General features: G+C 40.0%; 1 protein-coding gene across 6 annotated transcripts in view; it reads left to right on the top strand.

Annotated features, from left to right (window-relative positions):
• Window positions 1-24,781, top strand: part of LOC137249979 (uncharacterized) — a 371,421-nt gene that overhangs the window by 9,738 nt on the left and 336,902 nt on the right. Inside the window, exons 1-2 of one of the 6 annotated variants that reach the window (XM_067782094.1) lie at window positions 16,216-16,280; window positions 19,372-19,597. The exons of 4 other annotated variants lie outside the window; for them this stretch is intronic. The gene's annotated coding sequence lies outside the window, so the exon portion shown is untranslated. Of the gene's footprint in view, window positions 1-16,215; window positions 16,281-19,371; window positions 19,598-24,781 lie in introns of those variants that run through there. One more of the 6 variants, XM_067782092.1, reaches the window with a different exon arrangement.

Below are 24,781 nucleotides of genomic sequence, written 5' to 3'. Positions count from 1 at the left end.
CTACCTAATAGCTGCGATAGATCACAAATTGTCATCAACATCCTCTAACGGGAGTCCAAGGAAACTTGCTGTTTCAACAGGGATGGACCATAATGAAAGGGGTGTTAGAGGCGTTGGTTCCAAATTAAAATTAAAGAGATGGTTGGTGTCATGTGGGGACATATTACAAGCGGGCATACATTTTGATTAGGGGGGTTGATTCTGGATAGGTAAGAGATTAGCCTGTTACGGTATCCAGAACGAAGTTGAGCTAGAGTGACTCGCGTTCCACTGGGGAGTATGCGTTCCTCTTCCGCATGTTTTGGGTACTGTTCCTTTTGTACTGGATTCACCGGCAATTCCTGGCATAAAGATCCGACACCTGTTTGTGGAGTTCACTGAGGACCTGCTTGTGTTTTTTTGCTTCATACGGTTGAGTTCTCAGGTGCTGCCGTATTTCCTCATAATGCCTCCTTAAGCCCGTAGGCGCTGTTGGCTCATGTTGTTGTTGTTGTTGTTGTAGCGATAAGGTTGCTCCCCGAAGGCTTTGGGGAGTGTTATCCTTTGACGGATACAGATCCGGTACGCTCCGGTACCACAGCACCATTAAAGTGCTAGCCCGACCATCTCGGGAACGATTTATGTGGCCACATTAAACCTTCAGGCCATCCCCTCCCTCCCCACCCCCAAGTCCCATGAGGAGCTTGGGGTCGCCAGAGCCTCGTCTGTTAGTGAAACAGGATTCGCCGCGGATAGGTGAGGTCGACAATTAGGTTTGGAGAAGCTATATATTGCGCTGGCAACCTGAAGGGTTGCGCTACACACCCCTTGAATCTGGTATTTTAGTCGCCTCTTACGACAGGCATACCTACCGCGGGTATATTCATACCCCCTTACCCGCTGGGGGTGTGTTGCCTCATCAATCAGATGTCTGTTGGGATGCCCAGGTTTCTAGGTATTCAACAGAAACTGTTTGGTTAGCATCTCATTTCTCTCCCTGATGGGGAGTATTCTCGCCTCATTATGTAGATGGTGTTCTGGGGACATAAGAAGACAGCCCGTGGCGGTTCTGAGAGCAGTATTTTGGCGGGCCTGTAGCTTCTTCCAGTGAGTAGTTTTTAGGCTTGGCGAGCATATAGGGGACGCGTAGCATGCAATCGGCTGGCCAATTGCTTTGTATGTGGTAATGAGCGTTTCTTTGTATTTTCCCCAAGTACCGCCAGGGGATTTGAGGATTGGAGGATTTTATTACGGCTCTGGATTTTCGGTACAATTGCGGCTGCATGCTCACCAATCGATCGTATTGTTCGTCGCTGCATGCAGACGTGTTTTTCTGTTTCTCCCTGGCTTATTATTTTATTTTAAATACTTTGTTATGTCTTTGTGTGCTAATTGTGGCTTACAGTGTGCTTCGGGTGGATTCCTATCGTGCGGTAATTATCATAAAAAGTGCACTAAGTTGAGCTCTAGCTACAATAAACTCATTACTTCATGTAAGAATGTGATCTTTAGATGTGACAATTGTGTTGACATTTCTACTCCAGCTTATTTGAATAAGCTTAAAAATACCATAAGCGCAGACTTGTCAATTTCAAACTGGGTGTACCATCATCTTTATTCAGTATTATTATGCAGTCATCTCTTTGGCCAGCAAATGTTAACCTTAAGCCGTTTATTTTTGTTTTCAAAAGGAAACGGCTCAATCTCATCAAATGTGACCCTGAGCACCAGTTCCTCGTCTGATTGTAATAGTGGTCTGAAAATATATTATCAGAATGTCTCCGGGCTGAGGAATAAATCAAAAATTATACTTCATTTTAGCACCGAAGAGGCCTTTGGTGTGTGCGGAGAGTAGTGAGTGAGGAGATTTAATTTCCACCACACAATTTCCCTCCGACACCGGTGAGTCATCTCCCCATCTACGGAAATATACCACCGAATAAATTGGGTTCAGTAACTAACTCCCGGTTCACCGGAAGTCACCACATTATTAATTGGTGACGTGTATCGGTTTCACCAACCTTTGGTTGCTCGGAAATCGACCCACCATCCGGCTAACCATAGTCACCAGCTTGTCAACCAGTGACTTGTATCGATTTCACCAACCGCCGGTTGCTTGGAAACCGATCCAACCATCCACCTGCCGTGTCCACCGACTCACCGGAAACCACCGGCCGTATTCACAGGCCCGTCGTAATCCGCCAACTTGTCAACCAGTGACTTGTACCGGTTTCACCAACTTTCGGTTGCATGCAAATCGATCCACCTGCCGTGTCCACCGACTCACCGGAATCCACCGGCCGTATTCACCGACCCGCCGTAATCCGCCATCTTGTCAACACACCCCTTGAATCTGGTATTTTAGTCGCCTCTTACGACAGGCATACCTACCGCGGGTATATTCTTACCCCTTACCCGCTGGGGGTGTGTTGGCTCATCAATCAGATGTCTGTTGGGATGCCCAGGTTTCTGGGTATTCAACAGAAACTGTTTGGTTAGCATCTCATTTCTCTCTCTGATGGGGAGTATTCTCGCCTCATTATGTAGATGGTGTTCTGGGGACATAAGAAGACAGTCCGTGGCGGTTCTGAGAGCAGTATTTTGGCGGTCCTGTAGCTTCTTCCAGTGAGTAGTTTTTAGGCTTGGCGAGCATATAGGGGACGCGTAGCATCCCTTCGGTTGCTTGGAAATCGATCCAACGAACCACCTGCCGTGTCCATCGACTCACCGGAATCCACCGTACCAACGTATACACAGACACGCCGTAATCCGCCAACTTGTCAACCAGGGATTTTTATCGGTTTCACCAACCTTCGGTTGCTTGGAAATCGATCCAACGATCCACCTGCCGTGTCCGTCGACTCACCGGAATCCACCGTCCGTATTCGGCGACACGCCGTAATCCGCCAACTTGTCAACCAGGGACTTGTATCGGTTTCACCAACCTTCGGTTGCTTGGAAATCGATCCAACGATCCACCTGCCGCGTCCACCGACTCACCGGAATCCACCGCCCGTATTCACTGACCCGCCGTAGTCCGCCAACTTGTCAACCAGGGACTTGTATCGTTTTCACCAACCTTCGGTTGCTTGGAAATCGATCCAACGATCCACCTGTCGTGTCCACCAGCTCACCGGAATCCACCGGCCGTATTCGCCGACCCGCCGTAATCCGCTAACTTGTCAACCAGGGACTTGTATCGGTTTCACCAACCTTCGGTTGCTTGGAAATCGATCCAACGAGCCCCCTCCGTATTCACCGATCCGTCAGAATCCACCAAATTGTCAACCAACGACGTGTATCGGTTTCACCAACCTTCGGTTGCTTGGAAACCGATCCACCGGCCCGCTGAAATCCACCAGCTGACCACTTGTGACGTGCATCGATTCCACCAACCTCCGGTCGTTTGGGGAAATCGATCCACCGACTCACCAACCTTCGGTTACAGTCCATCTTCCATTCCTCGGCCAGGTCTACCTCTCTGCAACGGTGTGTGTGTGTTTTACCAAAACACCAACACCAAATCGACGTGTGTTCATTTCAAAAGGAAATAGGTGTCCTTTTTCGACTCTGGATTGGCTGAGTGCTACCCCAGCCTTCGACGAAACCCACATTACATACTTATGGCTAGTTCCAGTACGTAAGCTTTTTTCTTTATAATAAATAATTTTGCTTTCATTTTATTTGACAGATGATGGGAATGTGCTTTTCTGAACGTTTGAATTTATCGAATTATAGAACAATGACACTAGTCTTGATCGAATGAAAGTCATAATACCGAATGAAAATGAGCTGTGTTTTTTTTTTACATCTATAGACGTTTACGCTTAAACTTCATATGGACCGCGAAGCGTCAAACTTTAAATACGCCTCTGAAATTGCTGCGCATAAAATTAGTACTACTAAATTTCAATACGCATTATACTGGGATGTAACTGAAATATGTGTCTATGTTTCAACTCTACACTAATTCTATGTATCACCTCTTAAAAAGGAGCGTGTCCACAATTCATCACAATCTGTTCAGCTATATGTTATACACTATGGCCATCAGAGGTTTGTGTCTCCGATTTTAGGTACACCCTGCTCTGTAGCTAGTTATTTAACCATGGCCACTAGATGGGTCTCCTAAGCGAGGATAAGCGTCTTTTTACGCGCAGATGTAAACGTATACGCTTGTAAAACACGGCTAATGGTTCTTAAGAAATTTGGAGTACTGAAAATGCTAGAATTTGTATTAAAGTTGAAGTGTCTGAATTTGCATCGTTAGCATGCATGTTTAGGCAATTGTCAAATAAAAATAAACACTATATTCAAATAATTTTACACACCAAGCGCACCAGTAGGAAATGAGCGCATGTATGGGAAAGCTTCTGTAAGCCTATCTGATGTGGATTTCCTTTTTTTCTTATTGTTACTATTTAATAATGTAACGATCACTAAATTTGTACAAAATCATGTTTTTCGGACAATATTTTATTAAATGAGGACGCAAACTTTCGGGAGAGCTGCGAAAACCATGCAATATTTATTCCAGAAAAGAACACAAACATGCCCACTGCCAAAAGTGCGGAAAGGGCTTTATAAGTTTGTTTCATAAACTTCACCCTTAAATTGAACAACTGAAGTCTGAGCACTTCCGCAGTATTATTTTACACTTTTTTGCATACTGACGGCCCCCACCGTACACATTAATTCTGCTTAACCGTTTCCCCAACATTTTTTTCAGAAAGTATATGTACCTACTCTCAGTACTAAGATGTTGTTTTCATGATATAAACCAAAGTAGAAAACCGTGATTCTTAGTGTACGTTTTAGCACCACCAATGAAAGGACTTAAGGGATTCAAGTTTTTTATTACTTTCTTTTTAAATGATCCCATCAAGTAAATGGAGCATTTTAGAAAAGTATTTTTTGAACAAAAAGTGTTCAGAACGGAAAGTTTTTTTTATATTATTAATTTTTTTATGGACGCTGTGACAGCGCATCGACCTCAAGTCGTCCAATGAAACCAGGGGCCCTATTCGCTAACTGTGAGTTTTAAAGTGTACACAAGAAATTATGTCAACTTTGAAATTCTAATTCTGTAAAGTAAAACTGTGAACAAAAACTCACTGATAAAAACTTCGTAAGTTTTCTTGGCAGCCAGTGTACACTATTGTGGCATTCAAAACTCATACGCACTGTTGTAGAATGACTTCTTTGTTTTCATGGCGTTTGATGAATATTTTTTTTTTCACTGACATAAGACTTTTACATTCAGCGCTCATTCAGGAAAACGCAATAGTTTACAGAATCACATGAAAATTTAAAGTGTAAATTGTGTGTGGAAATGAGTTTTCAGTAAGTGTAAGTTTTCCAGTTTTGCACAGTTAGGGAATTGACCCCCAGGGCTCGAGTTATGTATACCGTGAACTGAACACTCGTCTCTTAAAAGTACTTATTTGGTATTACGTGATACGTGAACGTATCCAATAAATAGCAAACCTAAAAAATTTGCATACCATAGCAAAAAGACGTTGGAGTGCATTTAAAATTTGTGTGGTTTGAAAATTAAACGGATTAATTAATAGTTCTAACGCTTTAAATTTGCATTAAAAAAAAGTGATCTTAGGACAACTAAAAAGGAAAATTGCAAGGTTAGTGATGTAAGTAAATAAATATAAAATTATCAAAAAATATAAAATTAGTTAAAAGTATTTATAATATAAAATGTTTGTTTCCCCAAAGGACGTATCTAAAAAAGCTGAATTATAAGCAAAAGGAGGTTATGGGAGCATATATGCAGCAACACCCCAACCTGGCCAAAAACATTATACCAAATTGTGCCCAAGGAAAGGCGACATCTAAAAGATTGTGGGAGGCTCTTTCAAAAAACTTAACGCTGTAGGCCCACCTATGAAGGATGCAAAAATGTGGAGAAAGGTAAAATTCGCTGTCACAGCTTAAAAAAATAAAGCTAAATAGAAAATAAATGCTTATAAAAATTTTCTTTGGAAATTATCATAGACAAAGTGCAAAACCACCCAAACAACACAAATCGCAAACTTATGATTTTACAGCTCTGAACCCTAGACACCCCGCTCTATACAGAAAAATCATAAATTTTTTAACTTTGCAAAGTAACGGTTGAATAATATGTTGCTTTCACAAATGCAATCGACTCTTTCAGTAGGCAGAAGCATTTTAAATTTAGAAGAATTATTACTTACCTTCTCACGGTAAAAATTGGAAAAGAAAAAGTTATCTCCGGTAAGTTTTCCACCCACCTGTAAAGTTTGCATCATCGGTTTCAATCATTTTCTTTTTCCCCGTGATCATTTTGGTACATGTTCATCTATATTTACCTCGATTAGTTTATGCCAATTTTTCTAAGCGGGGTCGCCCCTCGGCAGTGTTTGGCAAGCGCTTCGAGTGTATTTCTGCCATGAAAAGCTCTCAGTGAAAACTTATCTGACATGTAGGTCCCGTCCGGCCAATTTGTAGGGAAATTCAAGAGGAGCACGACGCAAATTGGAAGAGAAGCTCGGCCTTAGATCTCTTCGGAGGTTATCGCACCTTACATTTATTTATTTTAGTTTATGCCATTACGATGCAGAGTGACAGATGAAACCAATAACCTTATTATCTTGGGTAGAATACCAAGCAACATTCAAAAACTTCAAAATGTATTCCTACATTCAAAAAAGTACTACTAATATAGGTTTATAAGAAAGCCTCAGAGTCAGTGTGGGACTTTAACCGCACTAAACCTCCTACCGTCTGAGTATCATTTACCTCCCGGCACCACCGTCAAGTATTCCGTCGGGAGGTAGGTTGAGCACTAAGCTCTACGTCTGTTGGGGTCACTTTTCTGAACTTTGATAGTCCTGCGGCATAGGCAAAGATATGCTTGACACCTATGACTTCTACGAATATTTGGAAACATACCTTAAACAATGTGCATACAGTGCTTGTGGCATGCTTTTTTATCAGGGCTGTGCGTTCGACTACTTGCATTGTAGGGATATATGTAATTTTTGTTTTTTTTTGTGTTTTTTTATATATGTAATTTTCTCACAATACGTATCGACGGATTTCCTCCCCATATAGGTACTTCCCCCGGTTAGAGAGGCCTTTTCTCCAATCCGTGTGTAAAGCCTGATTACATGTGAGGCTACCGCGTTTACACTCCTACTCGTTATTTCTACAGGCCTTGTCTCCAATCCGTAGGTTTGCCGTTACCTGTATGTTGACTACCTCAGGTCACACGGTTGAAGGGGCCTTGTCTCCAGTTCGTGCTTTATTCCTTCACTTGGGGCCGTTTTCGAACGGTTGAAGAGGCCTTGTCTCCAATCCGTCGCCTGGTTTACTATTATATTACCAATAGTCCGGTCTTTTCTTGTTTTATCATTCTGACGCCGCTAATTGTACCCAGGCCTTGCATCCAATATGTGCTCAACTCGATCCCCTCCACTTTTGCAGTTTGTTCTCCACCCACAAACTCGATTGTTCAATGTTCGCTGGTGCGCCGGAGTATTTCCAGACTACGTAGACACTTCATTATTTCCGCTATTACATCGCATGCCGCGGACCATTTTACGTTGCTTTCTATCATGTATCCAACAATTGCTTCAGGAGTGCAAGCCTCTCCAAAAATGCTGCGTAGTTTGCATCTCGAGCTATAGAACCTAGCACACTCGAAAAATACATGGTAAACATCTTATACTGTATCGCCACCACAGTGATCGCATATGTTGTTAGGCTCGTGATTGAATCGGTGTAGATATTCCTTAAAGCATCCGTGACCACTCAGAAACTGTGTTATGTAGAAATCTACTTTGCCGTGCTTTCTCAATATCCATATATTAATATCTGGGATACATCGGTGCGTCCAGCGTCCCTTTGTTGAGGCATTCCACCTGAACTGCCAGTTCTGCACGCTTAGCTCTTGTGATCCATCACGTGAATTTTGGTCCTGATAAATCGTCGCTGCTTCTTTTGCTAATATGTCTATAGGACACATTCCTGCGATGATTAGTGCTGCGGCGTCAGAGACAGTTTTAAAAGTGCTACGGACGCGTAGCGGGCACAGGCGGAAGGTTGACTTTACCCGCGGAAGTATGATTTATACTCCATGGTCTGATGCCAAACAGGACCCCCCCCCCCCCCCCCCCTAAAGTATTTGGCCTTTTATAAGGCCAGCAAGAAGTTGACACCGTCGTTGCTTCGGTCCTCTTGCATTTATCATTATCCTAGATAATGCTGCAACGGTTTTTGCTACCTTTTCATTGGCATACTCTAAGGGGGTTTTGAATGACAACCTCGTATCTATCACAACCCCAAGTATTTTATTGCAGGCAGCGTATGGGATGTGGGAACTTGCGGTATTGCAGTCTTGAAGAACCTCGGGGACTGCAACCTCGTCAAATGAGTATAGTGCGGCGCCTAATGTGGGAGAAACTAGCTCCCTTTGCATGGGAAATAAAGTATCTACCACGTTTCAGAGAAAAGAGGGGCATGTTGGTGTCGCCTCTCTTTTGCGTTTTAATTTCTTAAAAACCAATTTATAAGCTGTGCCCGAAGGGTCATTCTCGACGTCATCGCAAATCTTAAGAAAGCATTCGCGCTTACTATCTTTTATTGCTCTCTTAAGTGCGAGTCGCGCTCTTTTGTAAGTAGCTCTGCACTCTAGAAAGTCCGGTCTCCCTCTGGCTCTTTGATAGTGCCTCCTATCTTGAGTACACTCTCTCCTTAGGAAGTGTATGCGCTCGTTCCACCGAAATATGAAACAACGTTGTTTGCGCTTGGGCTTTTTAGTCATTGACACATCGCATGCTGCTCTAATATCCGCCATTAATTTATTCGCCATGTCGTTAGAACTTCCTCTTTGTTCGACTGTTGTCAACATTAGCTTGAATATGTCGGGGTCAAAAGTGTTGATATTCCAACTTCTGTTTTTTTAAGGGTCCTTGTTTAGTGGGCCGCCCCCCCACTCAAGATTGATGTCCACAACAATCGCTGAATGATCGCTTTGGGTATAGCAATCACTGATTTTCCACTCAGCCAACCTATAGAGATTGGCGCTGACAAACGTTATGTCGATTACGGAGCCGACACCCACGTTAAGGGCGCTACATCAAGGCATGCAAATGCTTCGAGCAGAGCGCTCCTTTTGGGAGATGTTCTCTGTGAGCCCCACTCTATAGCCCATGCATTAAAGTCTCCCGCGATGACAAAACGCTCCAGCAACGTCGCATCCATTGTTATTTTTCCCAACGATTTCTTCGAACGCGTTCAGCGGCGTACTAGGTAGTATAAACGTAAATGTCACCTATCTTACCGCATACGAATCCTCGTTCCTTAAGTACTAATTCCGCATATTAGGGATTATGTCTGCAGGACCAAATACCAGCCTTGCTGGTGTTGTTGTTGTAGCAGTGCTTCACCCTACCTAATAGCTGCGACCGATCACAAATTTTCATTAACATCCTCAAACGGGAGTCCAAGGAAACTTGCTGTTTCAACAGGGATGGACCATAATGAAAGGGGTGTTAGAGGCTTTGGTTCCACATTACAATTAAAGAGATGGTTGGTGTCATGTGGGGACATATTACAAGCGGGGCATACATTTTCATTATGGGGGTTGATTCTGGATAGGTAAGAGTTTCGCCTTTTACAGTATCCAGAACGAAGTTGAGCTAGTGTGACTCGCGCTCCCCTGGGGAGTATGCGTTCCTCTTCCGCAAGTTTTGTGTACTGTTATTTTTGTACTGGGCTCACCGGCAATTTCTGGCATAAAGGTCCGACACCTGTTTGTGGAGTTCACTGAAGACCTGCTTGTGTTTTTTTGCTTCATACGGTTGAGTTCTCAGGTGCTGCCGTATTTCCTCATAATGCCTCCTTCAGCCACTAGGCGGTGTTGGCTCATCAATCAGATGTCTGTTGGGATGCCCAGGTTTCTGGGTATTCAACAGGAACTGTTTGGTTAGCATCTCATTTCTCTCCCTGATGGGGAGTATTCTCGCCTCATTATGTAGATGGCGTTCTGGTGACATAAGAAGACAGCCCGTGGCGGTTCTGAGAGCAGTACTTTGGCGGGCCTGTAGCTTCTTCCAGTGAGTAGTTTTTAGGCTTGGCGAGCATATAGGGGACGCGTAGCATGCAATCGGCTGGCCAATTGCTTTGTATGTGGTAATGAGCGTTTATTTGTCTTTTCCCCAAGTACCACCAGGGGATTTGAGGATTTGAGGATTTTATTACGGCTCTGGATTTTCGGTACAATTGCGGCTGCATGCTCACCAATCGATCGTATTGTTCATCGCCGCGTGCAGACGTGTTTTTCTGTTTCTCCCTGGCTTATTTTCTTTTAAATACTTTGTAATGTCTTTGTGTGCTAATTGTGGCTTACAGTGTGCTTCGGGTGGATTTCTATCGTGCGGTATCTGCTCTTTAAATTATCATAAAAAGTGCACTAAGTCCAGCTCTATCTACATTAAACTCATTACTTCATGCAAGAATATGATCTTTAGATGTGACAATGGTGTTGACATTTCTACTCCAGCTTATTTGAATAAGCTTGAAAATACCATAAGCTCATTAAGTGAAGTTCACAAGGCTTTGAGTGGTCATAAAAATGTAAATCGATCTAAGAAACAAGTTCAATTTAGTGAATCCACTGCCAATGCAGCTAAAGACAATAACAACAAAAATAATAATTTCCCTAGCAAATCTAAAAACAATGATGTTAGTAACACTGCTGTTAACAATGGTGATGTGGATGTTAATAATCTAATTGTTACACGTTCTAAAACAAAGGTCACTGAACAGGATGGCTTGCCCGTTAAGGCACATGCTGCTTCTTGCATAGTTGCTGTTAATGCTATTACTCCCGCGACTGATATCAGTGTTACCGATGTTGTTGCTGCATCTGTTGATAATTCTTCTAGTACTCGCTATCCCATGCTGAGCAGCAATAATAATCATACCGAATTAAGTGCTCTTTCGGCTACTGATATGACTCATGCTGATTTGTCATATGCAATTGCTGATGGCGATTGCGTTCATCATCTGCAGTAGAGTATGTTGATAACTCTGAGCCTCGTGTTGACGGCACTTCGTCACAATCGTCTCTAAATGCGAACAATGCTACTGATTGGACTATTGTTGTAAACGACAAGAAAATAAATGGAAGAAAAGGCAAAAGAAATCACAAGTTGTTGTTGGCACAAGTGATAACACTGATTGTCTGTTTCTGTTCGCAACAGATGTGTTCATTTGTCGTCTTTTGGACATACAGTTACAGCGGATGACATAAAAAACTATAGTGTGAAACACGCAGATATCAATATTAATTTGATCCATTGCTATGCTCTTATCAAAAAAGATAACCCATCAAATAAGCGCAGACTTGTCAATTTCAAACTGGGTGTACCATCATCTTTATTCAGTATTATTATGCAGTCATCTCTTTGGCCAGCAAAGCCGTTTATTTTTGTTTTCAAAAGGAAACGGCTCAATCTCATCAAATGTGATCCTGAACACCAGTCCTTCGTCTGATTGTAATAGTGGTCTGAAAATATATTATCAGAATGTCTCCGGGCTGAGGAATAAATCAAAAATTATACTTCATTTTAGCACCGAAGAGGCCTTTAATGTTGTTGTATTGGTAGAAACATGGCTTTCTATGATAGTAAGTTTTTTTATCCGAGTCTATATGATGTCTTTCGTAAGGATCGTGATGCTGTCAAAACTGGCTGTATGAGAGGAGGTGGCGTTCTCATTGCTGTTGGAAGAAAGTATCGTGCATTTTCTTACACGCTTATTAATGATGATTCGTTGTTGGACCAACTTTGTATTTGTATCAGAGTTTCTAAAACTTTTGGCTGTTTGTATGCCATTGCTTCATACATCCCGCCAAACAGTGATCCGACTTTATACAAGGCTAATGTGGATAATGTTATTTCTCTGGCTGTAGACCATTTGCGAGATAATCACTTATGCGTCTTAGGTGATTTTAACTTAAGTAACATTAATTGGAGCAGTCATTCTGCCAATTCAGGTCTTACAACTAATAATATTGTTACTCTGCATGAATCTTATGTGGTTGATAGCTTTCTAAGTATAAATCTTAAGGAAATTAATAGCGTCTTCAATCAATTAAATAGATTTTTAGATCTCATATTTATTACTGATAACATCTATTACTCTCTATCAAAATGCATTTCTCCAATATCTGATGAAGGTGTTCATCATGCTCCATTAGATATTAAGCTAACTTTCTATGAGTTTCTACCCTTAAGCCATACCGATTCAGTCGCGTTTAAGTTTGCATCTTGTGACTATCCGAGTCTGAATAACTATCTCAATGAATTCAATTGGGCTGAGTTACTTTCGGATCTAGATATTCAAAGTTGCTTCTCTAAATTTAAAGTAATTATGAATGACTTTTGTTTAAATAATATTCCTTTAAAATAGAGGGCTTTTTATTAATCTCTTTGGTACAAATTGCGTTTAAAAAGCTTCTTTTAATTATCATAAAAAGTGCACTAAGTTGAGCTCTAGCTACATTAAACTCATTACTTCATGTAAGAATGTGATCTTTAGATGTGACAATTGTGTTGAATTTTCTACTCCAGCTTATTTGAATAAGCTTGAAAATACCATAAGCTCATTAAGTGAAGTTCACAAGGCTTTGAGTGGTCATAAAAATGTAAATCGATCTAAGAAACAAGTTCAATTTAGTGAATCCACTGCCAATGCAGCTAAAGACAATAACAAAAAAATAATAATTTGCCTAGCAAATCTAAAACAATGATGTTAGTAACACTGCTGTTAACAATGGTGATGTGGATGTTAATAATCTAATTGTTACACGATCTAAAACAAAGGTCGCTGAACGGGATGGCTTGCCCGTTAAGGCACAAGCTGCTTCTTGCATAGTTGCTGTTAATGCTATTACTCCCGCGGCTGATATCAGTGTTACCGATGTTGTTGCTGCATCTGTTGATAATTCTTCTAGTACTCACTATCCCATGCTGAGCAGCAATAATAATCATACCGAATTAAGTGCTCTTTCGGCTACTGATATGACTCGTGCTGATTTGTCATATGCAATTGCTGATGGCGATTGCGTTCATCGTCTGCAGTAGAGTATGTTGATAACTCTGAGCCTCGTGTTGACGGCACTTCGTCACAATCGTCTCTAAATGCGAACAGTGCTACTGATTGGACTGTTGTTGTAAACGACAAGAAAATAAATGGAAGAAAAGGCAAAAGAAATAACAATTTGTTGTTGGCACAAGTGACAACACTGAATTGTCTGTTTCTGTTCGCAACAGATGGGTTCATTTGTCGTCTTTTGGACATACAGTTACAGCGGATGACATAAAAAACTATGTTGCGGAAAACGCAGATATCAATATTATCAATTGCTATGCTCTTATCAAAAAAGATAACCCATCAAATAAGCGCAGACTTGTCAATTTCAAACTGGGTGTACCATCATCTTTATTCAGTATTACTATGCAGTCATCTCTTTGGCCAGCAAATGTTAACCTAAAGCCGTTTATTTTTGTTTTCAAAAGGAAACTGCTCAATCTCATCAAATGTGACCCTGAACACCAGTCCTTCTTCTGATTGTAATAGTGGTCTGAAAATATATTATCAGAATGTCTCCGGGCTGAGGAATAAATCAAAAATTATACTTCATTTTAGCAACGAAGAGGCCTTTAATGTTGTTGTATTGGTAGAAACATGGCTAAATTCTGATTTCTATGATAGTAAGTTTTTTGATCCGAGTCTATATGATGCCTTTCGTAAGGATCGTGATGCTATCAAAACTGGCTGTATGAGAGGAGGTGGCGTTCTCATTGCTGTTGGAAGAAAGTATCGTGCATTTTCTTACACGCTTATTAATGATGATTCGTTGTTGGATCAACTTTGTATTTGTATCAGATATTCTAAAACTTTTGGCTGTTTGTATGTCATTGCTTCATATATCCCGCCAAACAGTGATCCGACTTTATACAAGGCTCAATGTTATTTCTCTGGCTGTAGACCATTTGCGAGATAATCACTTATGCGTCTTAGGTGATTTTAACTTAAGTAACATTAATTGGAGCAGTCATTCTGCTAATTCAGGTCTTACAGCTAATAATATTGTTACTCTACATGAATCTTATGTGGTTGATAGCTTTCTAAGTATAAATCTTAAGGAAATTAATAGCATCTTCAATCAATTAAATAGATGTTTAGATCTCATATTTATTACTGATAACATCTATTACTCTCTATCAAAATGCATTTCTCTAATATCCGATGAAGGTGTTCATCATGCTTCATTAGATATTAACCTAACTTTCTATGAGTTTCTACCCTTAAGCCATACCGATTCAGTCGCGTTTAAGTTTGCATCTTGTGACTATCCGAGTCTGAATAACTCTCTCAATGAATTCAATTGGGCTGAGTTACTATCGGATCTAAATATTCAAATTTGCTTCCCTAAATTTAAAGTAATTATGAATGACTTTTGTTTAAATAATATTCCTTTAAAAAAGAGGGCTGTTTATAAATATCCTTGGTACAACTTGCGTTTAAAAAGCTTAAAAAATCTTAAAAATAAGTATCTTAAAAAGTATAAAATATCTGATAATTGCGCATATTTTGTTAAATATCAGCATTTTCAAACAAAATTTAAGTCTTTAGATAAAAAGCTTTATAAAAGGTATATAAATGACACTGAGCGTAACATTAAAACTAATCCAAAAATATTTTGGAATTTTGTTAAATCGAAAAAGGCTTGCTCAAGTATACCTACTCGGTTGTATATGATAACAATTATGCTAGAACCCCAGTTGAGGCTGAAAACCTATTTGCAGACTTTTTTAAGTAAAACTATGTGACTGATGACGGGGTGCCCCCTGATTTTTCTGCTGAAATGCCGCCATTCTTGAACTTTGGGAACTTGGAGATTTCTTCAAAGGATGTTATTGATGGTTTAGCATACCTTAAGCCTTCTTCTAAAACAGATGTCGATGGTTTCTCAGCTATTTTATTTAAAATTTGTACAGCATTAGTTAGTCCACTCGTGATCATTTTTAATAAATCCCTATCCGCAGGTACATTCCTAAGTGATTGGAAACTGACTTCCATGACGTCGTTTTTTAAAATGGTAGTAAAAGTGATGTTCGCAACTATAGTCCGATAGCGAAGCTCTCATGTGTCTCTAAACTTTTTGAATACATACTTACTTACTTACTTAATTGGCGCTTAACCGTCTAAACGGTTATGGCCGTCCAATTTTTTAATGCACGGCTTTTACGTACAGGTGTATATTGGGGTGAGAATGTATATATATATATATAATGTATTTTTGGCGGGAAAATTATGTATTTGGCGGGAGCCGCCAAAAATTTACCGGGGGATATGCGATATACATATGTATATGTAATTATATTATTAAGAGGCTGGTTTCGTCAATGGCGACGAAGGACCATTAGATATGAGGCTTACCTGGAGATTTTAGATAATCCTGGTTGGGGCGACCCCCTTTTGGTTTTCCGGCGTAATGGCGCTTTGACGGCGGGGTGGCGATGCTGGAATTGCTGGTGGCTGACCAATATTGTGGCTCGTTGCACAACCGATAACTTCCCCAATGTTGGCAGATCACCGAATGCGTATCAGGAAGCCTTTATATTGAGTTCCAGGTACTTGAATTTTTATCAGCACTTCTTGTGTGTACGGGTGTACAGCTCTTATTTTAATATTCTTTGCACATTTGATAGTGTGGCACTGCGATCTTTCGGTCGTCTGCGTATGATTTAAGATATTTCCAATAGCCGTCGCGGCGCAATAAAATTCAACTTTTCAAAGTTTATAGTATAATTTATTTGTCTAACTTGTAATTAACACAAAGTGCACACACGAGTGTAAAACTTCGAAATATTATTTAGCAAATTGGCGAAAACTATATGCTGATTTCAAAGAATTGCAGCAGTGGCAAACTGCAATGATTTTGAAATTATAATCGTATTTATGTAGTACAATTTATATGATATTTTATAAAGATTTCAGGACTCCGAATTAGCAAACTATATTAACTTTGCACAAAAGGAAAATTTAGCACGAAAAAAAGTTCGGAATTGGCAAAGATGACAATAATAAAATTTTATATATACATAAAAGGTGGTGGTTTTTTTTGACAGATGGCGATCATGCCAGATCGCCATCCTGTACTTGCGGCGAATTCGATTTGGTGGATTTTGCGCGGTGGAGGCTGCCACACGTCCATGACGTTAAGTTATACTAGGATATAATTCAAGGTAATATATAATTCAATATTTATTAATAATAATATATAATACAATATGGTCACACCAATTGTCACACCAAGGGAGTTTAAATCGTTTTCCACCTGGTCCTTCAAACGGAGTGGGGCCGCCCTCTACCTCTGCTTCCATAGGCGGCTTCCGATAGAAACACTTTCTTGGCCGGATCATCATCTTTCATTCGCATAACATGGCCTAGCCAGCGCAGCCGTTGCGTTTTAATTCGCTGGACTATGTTGATGTCTGCGTATAGCTCGTACAGCTCATCATTAAATTTTCTTCGGTAATCGCCATCGCCAACGCGTAGAGGTCTATAAATTTTTCGAAGAACTTTTCTCTCGAACACTCCCAAAGGCGCTTCATCTACTGTTGTCATGGTCTATGCTTCTGCCCCATATAGCAGGACGGGTACGATATGTGACTTTTAGAGTATGATTTTCGTTCGCCGAGAGAGGACTTTACTTTTCAATTGCCTACCTAGTCCAAAGTAGCATTTATTGGCAAGATTGATTCTTCGCTGGATTTCAGTTCTGATGTTGTTGCTAGTGTTGATGCTGGTTCCCAAATAAACGAAGTCTTTTACTATTTCGAAATTATGGCTACCAACAGTAACGTGGTTGCCAAGACGCGTATGCGCTGACTCTTTGCTCGATGACAGCAGGTACTTTGTTTTGTCCTCATTCACCATCAAACCCATCTTTACCGCTTCTTTTTCCAGTTTCGAGAAAGCAGAACTTAAAGCGCGGGTGTTTACGCCAATGATATCAATGGCATATGCCAGTAATTGCACGCTTTTATAGTATATTGTTCCAGTGCGGTTAAGCTCTTCAGCTAGAATAATTTTCTCCAGCTTCAAATTAAAGAAATCGCACAACTACTGCCTCACTCATTTTCAGCTCAAACAAATATTTTTTCCTATTGTTGCCACTTACCCTTATTGGTCTGTACCAAAATCCTTAAAAAATTGTTCTAAAATATTGTTAGCGCACAAAAAACTTTAAAGAGAAGTAATAACTTAACCGGCCCATTTTTCTGGACAAATAATAAGTCAACTTTTGTTCAAACTCACTAAATTTATTTATTTATAACAATTAATTGCGGATTCGGCGGCCACCGTGGTGTGATGGTAGCGTGCTCCGCCTACCACACCGGATGCCCTGGGTTCAAACCCCGGGCAAAGCAACACCAAAAATTTTAGAAATATGATTTTTCAATTAGGTCTCCTCCGGCCAATTTGTAGGAAAAATCAAGAGGAGCACGACGCAAATTGGAAGAGAAGCTCGGCCGTAGATCTCTTCGGAGGTTATCGCGCCTTACATTTATTTTTTTATTTTTTTAATTGCGGATTTTACCCAAAATGTTTTTGCATTTGTAGATTTAATCCTCATTTTAGATAAAGTACGTCTTATACAGAACAAAAAAAAAATTAATAAATTTGCTCCAAAACAATAACATTAAAATTTTTATATTGTCTTTTATGCTAATTTATTTTGATGTTTCTTATTTTATTTTATTTTATTATCTTTTATTTCAACTTAGTTTATTATTATTTAAATGCAACTTGATTGCATCGGAAAATTTCACGTTGTATATTAAACGAAAAAAACAAACAATCAATTGGCAGGCTGTTTCGCATAGTTAGCGTACGTAAAATCATATAAAAGTTATATGAATCGATTCGTATGGATAAGCCGCAGTGCATAGGCCTATTTTTGTTAACAGATATTACTCTATTTGTTTATAATTAATAGAAATTTTTTTTGTAAATTCGAACTATCGGTGCAAATATCGAAATTGCCATCTGGACCCATTATGTTAGTGCCCTAAGACACAAATTCCGCTGAATTCGAAATTCCAAAAGCTGCATTGTGGCGTTGCTCAAATGTTTCACCTACATATGTACATACTCGTACGCGCAAAACGGTGAGTAGATTTTCAGTTCAAACAAAATATTGTTTCCCATTGTTGCCACTTACCTATATTGGTCTGTACCAAAATCCTTAAAAAATGTTTCTAAAATAATTGTTAGCGCACAAGAAAACTTTAAAGAGAAGTAATAACTTAACCCGCCCATTTTTTTGGACAAATAATGAGTCAACTTTTGTTCAAACTCACTAAATTTATTTATTTATAACAATTAATTGCAAATTTGACCCAAAATGTTTTTTGAATTTCCAGATTTTATGCTCATTTTAGATATAGCACGTCTTAAACTGAACAAAAAATAAATAAATTTGATACAAAGATATAGCATTAAAATGTGTATATTGTCTTTTGTGCTAATTTATTTTGATATTTGATATTACTTATTTTATTTTATTATCTTTTATTTCAACTTAGTTTATTTTTATTTAAATGCAACTTGATTGCATCGGAAAATTTCGCGTTGTATATTAAACGAAAAAAAAACGATCCAAAACGTTTTCGGTTTTAGGTCGAAATATTATATATCTATATATTAATACGCTAACAAAATTTCCATACAATTAATTGACAGGCTGTTTCGCATAGTTAGCGTACGTAAAATCATATAGAAGTTATATGAATCGATTAGTATGGATCAGCCGCAGTGCATAGGCCTATTTTTGTTAAAAGAGAACAAGTAATGTGGAAGATTGTAAGACGGGGAGCTAATAGATGAGCAAATAGGACGGAGGGTATGTCTTCTTTATGTGTTTTTGGTAATCCATAGATCCTCGGTGTATAGGCATTTTTTTACAAAGCAGAAAATTCTTTTCTTTTACATCTATGCAACCGTTGTTAAACATTCTATGTACTATCTCATTATTTCATTCTTGAAGTTTGTACGTCGACTCACGATTTAAAACCCTATACATAGATATGTCGTTAACCAATGCTTGTATCTTTTTATCGTATTCATTCTTTTCCATCACCACCGTAACATTTCCCTTATCGGCACTAAGCACAAGTAATTGTCTATTGTTTTTAAAGAACCTTTTTGTATCCTCTAAGGTTTTTCGTATGAAAATGACCCGAGATGAATATATATTTTTATTTAAGTGGTCGACTATCAGTGTCTTGAAATTGTTTCTAGCTATCTCTTTTGTTTCTTTGTCTGATATAGTCTGTATAATGTTCTCTCCGTCTGCTACGAATTTGAATAGTGGCTAGGACCAACAGGTGCATCAAACGATACCAACAAACAACACGTTACATAACAAAAATAGCTGAGTCAACAAAATTTTTAGAGAGATGCAAGCGAAATAGATTAACACCAAACTTTATTAGCGATGCACCAAAAAACATCTTATACATCATCAACAACAATACCAGCAACACCGGAATACCAAGTAAGTTCAACAGCATAGTAGCAGCATATATGAATAGGGTGCAATTGAAATTATTAAATATTATCATACGTAAAAAACATGAGCTTCTTAGACAAAAGAGAAATGAAACAAATGTATTAAGAACAAAAATCGAGCACACTCTTGATCATCAGCATGCAAATTCTTTTTTCGAAAGTTAAAATATGTTATTGAATACACTAACAAGTAATATCAAAAATACACAAATAAAAAAGTATGAAAAACTAAGCCAAAAGGAAAAGGATAAATTAAACATTAGGGTAGTACCACAATGGTTCCGAAACACAACAGGCATAAACATTGCTTCAAATAAATGTTTTCATACATTTAAAAAAGCAATATGGGCAATTATTAAAATCATACAAATAGACAAAATTGGTTAATTCGTTGTAGTTCTATAAATAGAACAAAAACAGCAACAAAAGCAAAGTTTCTTTGAAAACCGCCGTACCAAGCATAGCTTTAACACATAATTGCATACGAAGTATGGCAATGTGTAAAAGATTAAAATATGCAAAAAGAAGGCAATTGGGAAAAACTTTACAACAACTAAGGCATGACGTAGCTGAATGCGTTTATAACCATTTCAACTATCGTAGGAGTGCGAGTTCGACTCCCCCTCCCGGGAGAAAAGGCTTTGAAGAGATTTACAAGGTATAATCGAAACAGCTGTCGCCTTGTCCGTCCTGATGTCACGTTGTTTAAATTTTTCCCAAATCATTAAAAGTAATTATAGTTTATTTAGTTATTTCTTCTGAATTTCTCACACTTACCTGTAAAAACGTCTGGAAGGAATTGGTTTAAGGCTTATACCAGAACCACTCCATCGGAAAGTTCTCAAGTTACATTGCCTACTTTTTTGAAAAAATTCCGAAAATATTTCATCTTAAGCCAAACTTGCTAAGAACTTCAGAAAAGACAACTGTATATTAACTTTTGTGATTGGCCATTTATATTTTAATTAACAAGGATTTATTTGGTTTCGAATGTTTTGACCAATTCTTAAAATTTGTGTGTGTTCGCCTATATCTTCCGCGCTTATCATTGCATAGTATTTTCCACCGCCTTTTTTCTGTATGGGGATATACACCAAGCTTCAAGTGGATAGCCGGAATCACCTAATTAGATCAAAGTAGAGAATAAATGCCCATAGTTCATACTAGTTGATTCAAAAAATACATACCAAGTAACAACGAACTATTGTTAGAATTTATTTCAAATTTCTCTTCTAGCATTATCCTTTGTTCTGATTGCTTCCATACGAAGGAATCATGTGGAGCCCCTCCATATATATCATTTATTTAATTATATTGAGCCATAACCGCACAAAGGGCTTAACCGACATAATTTTTAATTTTTTGTTTTTGCTGGAAACCGAAAGACCAATACCATATGCACCAGTTCCAAAAAAATCAAAGTCCTCCGAAATACCGATACGAATTTATAGATAAGCCAATTTTTCAATTTTTAATTTAAATATGGACTTCTTGCAAACACAGGTGATTATTTTTTAGATTAAGATTTTTCCTGATAAGGATTATAATGAATATAGCTAAATTATTGTTGCAGATTTCAAATAAAGTTGCACTAGTTCTATACAGCGACACCGATTCTTCAGAGGAAATAGTTGAAGCAGATACTTGTGTTGGGAAACAAGGTAGGAGGATCCCGAAACCACTACCCAAAACACTGCAACGAAAGTAGGGACCTTCTACTTCAGTTTGTACAGGAGCTCACAGAGAATTTCATCGTTAAATTATTAAGATTTGAAATCACTTTGTGATAAAAATATAATTCCCGAAAATTTCCACAGAGAGTACCTTAACTTAAAACACAACTCTTTTATCACATATATATTACCAGTTACTGATGTACAAGACGGCAATGTGAAATGAATAAGTTTTTGTTTAGAAAACTTAGTTTAGTTGTAAATTTAAAATATTTGTTAATCAGTCTGAATCTTTAAATATGAATTCCGTCTTGAAATCTGAATAAAACCATTGCTCTGCATCACCAACCACTGTTTTTATTGTTTTCAAATGAGTATTTTTTAATATTTTAGTTTTGGCTTAACCGACACTTTCAAGTAATGATGTCTTTTTTTTGGAAAACAAAGAGGGCGTAAGCGACAAATGCGCCATTATTATTAAAGAAATGCAAAAAAAAACCCACCTTAGTATATGTCAATTATATAGTCTTATATACACACCAACTTTCACGTTACTATCTAAAATAATCGCAATAAAAAAAAAAATAAATGTAAGGCGCGATAACCTCCGAAGAGATCTAAGGCCGAGCTTCTCTTCCAATTTGCGTCGTGCCCCTCTTGATTTTTCCTACAAATTGGCCGGACGGGACCTACATGATTTTATGCCAACTCCGAACGGCATCTGCAAGGCAGATGAGTTTTCACTGAGAGCTTTTCATGGCAGAAATACACCCGGAGCGCTTGCTAAACAATGCCGAGAGGCGACCCCGCTTAGAGAAATTTTCTTCTAATTGAAAAACCTTATTTCTAAATTTTTTGATGTTACTTTGCCCGGGGTTTGAACCCAGGGCATCCGGTGTGGTAGGCGCTACCATCACACCACGGTGGCTGCCAATATAAATACAAAAAAAACGTCTACTGAACAATTTTGTTTATGCCGGTTAAGCCCTTTCTGCGGTTATGGCTCGATATAAACGATTCTGTAACAGTTCCCAAATGTTGAAGTTGCTGTGAAATTGTAGCAAAAGATTGCAGAATAAACGAACTTACACATTTTCATATAAAGAAAGAGGATTGCTCTTATCTCTTAGCTGCCGTCTTACAACCTTCTGGTCATGCCCATAGGTTGTCGGAACTTTCTAAAAATAAAAGAAGTTCTGGATCCATGTTTTCAACTCTAAGAACCTACAACTGTTGTTTCATTCATACTCCTTCGAGTTACTGTTATAATAAAAACTAGAAATTACCAATATCTGCACCCCTCCTGTCCCTACTACCCTGACATCAACGCACTACTCACCGGAGAAAATTGCATAATTCTGGGCAATGCCCCCCACGAGAGATGAGATGCTGGCGAACCAAATAGAAGAAATAGCGTTCTACTCGATAGAGGAGGACACCCCGTGCGTATGGTGGGAAGCTGTCATAGCTCGGCAGAAATCTCCAACGTGTCACAGGACTCGTTAACTGCTTCAACTGGCAGCCGATGGTAAAATTGGCATCCGACTACCCACCCATACTCCTCCCGCTCTCGCGATCAGGGGAATTCATTATCCCCGAAAAACGCACGTTCATAAATTTAAAAAAAGGAAAATGGAAAGACTATAAAAATACACTGACAATCGCTTTGCTGCCCTCCCAATCCCAACTGATGCCAGTCAAGGGGAACGTGCGCTTCCCAAGGCAGTCGGTTCTATGTACCGGAGCGACTCGGGATTTTTCCCGACCAAGGACTGTCATTTCAGTGTAACCCCATTTAATTTGTTTCGTCCCTCCCACAAATTGTCATCCTCCCAGCAGCTCCTTGCAGCAGGACTGCTCCATATTCTCTTGCTCCGGGAAGGTATCGAATCCAATCCGGGTCCGTCTCCTGACCTCGGTCCTGAGAAATGGTTTTGCTGCATCTGCCGGAAAAGAATCTTTTTAGGACGGTCATACTCTGTTCAGTGTGTCTCGTGTAAGGGATGGTTGCATCGGACAGGTTGTTCTGGGCTTGATTCCAAAACCCGACGTCCACGTAACTTTTATAAATTTTTTGTGGCTCCTTGCTGTTCACGCCCAAGGGCGTCCCGTAGTCTACGTCTAAGCGCCCCCCCATTACCTTCCAGCAGCCCCGCTGCTCAGCAAGCCACAACAAGTACCCGCTGCTGCTCGCGCCTTACGGCGCCAACAACTCAAACAGCTGCTACCACTCATAACTACAATCTTCGTAGTAGAGTCGGAAGCAATGCTGAGCAACAGCCCCTGCCCCCGTCTTCTCCCCCCCTCTTTTCCGGCAGCAATCGTGTAGGTCAGGGAAACAGACTCTTAGTCCCTACCTCCGTTTGCACCGTTTGCCAGCACAGAATATATATGTTTGCGACATCCGCCCAATGCAGCTCCTGCCTCGGGTGGTGCCACTTTCCTAGATGTTCTGGTCTCCGCGACGGCAACCCCTCGGCGGGTTTCATCGCGCCATGTTGCCAGGTCGCAAACCCAAATCATCTGGGTACCCCAATGCTTGCCCAAGGACGCCCAGTCCCAGGGCCACAACAGCAATTGCGTCCTGGCCTTCCTGAACCCAGGCGTAGTCACCCGTCACTTACCCCCAGAGTGGCGACGTCTCCCCTCATGCACTTCAGAATTCTGCAGTTAAACTGTAATGGACTAACTGGGAAGATTACGGAGATAGTCAATTTCATGAAGCGGCACAACATCCGCATTGCTGCGATTCAAGAGACTAAACTCACAGCACGATCTGCATTGCAGTCCTGCTCTGGGTATAATGTCCACAGAAAAGATCGCGAGAGCGGAAATGGAGGCGGCCTCGCGTTTATAATACACCACTCTGTGCAATATCACATATTTGATCCTGGCATCGACCGCAGGGACAACGTCTTAGAACGTCAAGGCCTATCTGTCCGGTCAGGCGATGCAAACCTAGAAATCATCAACATCTACATCCCCCCTGCCACCTGTTGCCCCGGTGGATACCACCCTAATATTAGAGCCTTACTCACTGGAAACAATCGCATTATTTTAGGCGACTTCAATGCCCATCATGATCTATGGCATTCAAATTTGCGGGCGGACAGTAGGGGCGAGATGTTGGCGGATCAAATAGAAGAAACGACGTTCTGCACAATAAACGGAGACGCCCCCACACGTATGGTAGGAAGCTGTCACAGTTCGCCAGATATCTCAATCGTGAGCGCAGAACTCGTAAACTGCGTCAACTGGCAGCCGATGGTATCATTGGCATCCGACCACCTGCCTATACTTGTTTCGCTCGAGCGTACCGCCGACTTCATCGTCACCGAAAAACGCACTTTCATAAACTTTAAAAAAGGAAAGTGGGGAGAATATAAATCCTTTACAGACAACCTCTTTGCTGCCCTCCCTATCCCGACTGATGCCCGCCAAGGGGAGCGTGCCTTTCGCAAGGTCATTGAATCCGCCTCGGCACGTTTCATTCCCGC

Source organism: Eurosta solidaginis, chromosome 4 (assembly GCF_040869045.1).
Source record: "Eurosta solidaginis isolate ZX-2024a chromosome 4, ASM4086904v1, whole genome shotgun sequence".
Lineage (NCBI taxonomy): Eukaryota > Metazoa > Arthropoda > Insecta > Diptera > Tephritidae > Eurosta > Eurosta solidaginis.
This window is presented reverse-complemented; position numbering and strand designations above follow the sequence as displayed.